The 1,035-nt window shown below is 37.9% G+C and overlaps 1 non-coding gene across 1 annotated transcript; it reads left to right on the top strand.

The window, feature by feature from the left end:
- Positions 1-457: 457 nt before the first annotated feature.
- LOC144244165 (U6 spliceosomal RNA) lies at positions 458-564 on the top strand. Its single transcript, XR_013338858.1, has one exon. It is a non-coding gene; the product is annotated as a U6 spliceosomal RNA (small nuclear RNA).
- The last annotated feature ends 471 nt before the right edge of the window (positions 565-1,035 follow it).

Genomic DNA, 1,035 nt, shown 5'->3' with positions numbered 1-1,035 from the left:
AAGAAATGGGCAAAAGGCATTCTTCTCCAAAGAAGTCATCCAGATGGCCAACTGACACATGAAAAAATGATCAACATCACTCATCAACAGGAAAATACAAAGCAAAACCACAATGAGATACCACCTCACACTAGTCAGAATGGCTAACATTAACAAGTCAAGCAACAGTATTTGTTGGCAAGGATGCAAAGAAAGAGGATCTCTTGCACTGCTGGTGGGAATGCAAAGTGGTGTAGCCACTCTGGAAAGCAGTATGGAGGTTCCTCAAAAGATTGAAAATAGAACTACCCTATGACCCAGCATTTGCAGGACTAGGTATTTATCCAAAGGATACAGGTGTGCTGTTTTGAAAGGGGTACATGCACCTCAATGTTTATAGCACCACTATCGACAATAGCCCAAGTATGGAAAGAGCCCAAATGTCTATCGACGGATGAATGAATAAAGATGTGGTATAGTGCTCACTTCGGCAACATATACACTAAAATTAGAACAATACAGAAAAGATTAGTAAGTTCCCTGTGCAAGGATGTCATACAAATTCGTGAAGCATTCCATAAAAAAAAAGAAGTGGTATGCATATACAATGGAGTATTACTCAGCAATCAAAAAGAATGAAATCTTGCCATTTGCAACTACATGGATGGAACTAGAGGGTATCATGCCAAGCAAAATTCATCAGTCAGAAAAAAATAAGTATCTTAAGACTTCACTCATATGAGGAATTTAATATACAAAACATTAAAACATTTAAAAAGAGAGAGTGATAGGATTATTGTGTATATGGCTTTCACTATCACTAACAGAATCACTGCTATCTATTGGCTCAACGGAATCTTTTTCTGCATGGGGGCCACTGTATATACTCACACAGATGTTGACTGCAGGACAGTATTAATAAACTCTTGTCATATACTGTATTTAATGTAATTGGCAATAAAGCAGCTGTGGAAATGGTCTATATCTGCAGGCAGCCCGACTCAGAATGAAACAAAGCATTCCTAAGCTTACTCTTGTATGAAAAAGCAAAGGAAC

The sequence above is a fragment of the Crocuta crocuta genome, unplaced genomic scaffold (assembly GCF_008692635.1).
Source record: "Crocuta crocuta isolate KB4526 unplaced genomic scaffold, BGI_CrCroc_1.0 scaffold1184, whole genome shotgun sequence".
NCBI lineage: Eukaryota > Metazoa > Chordata > Mammalia > Carnivora > Hyaenidae > Crocuta > Crocuta crocuta.
This window is presented reverse-complemented; position numbering and strand designations above follow the sequence as displayed.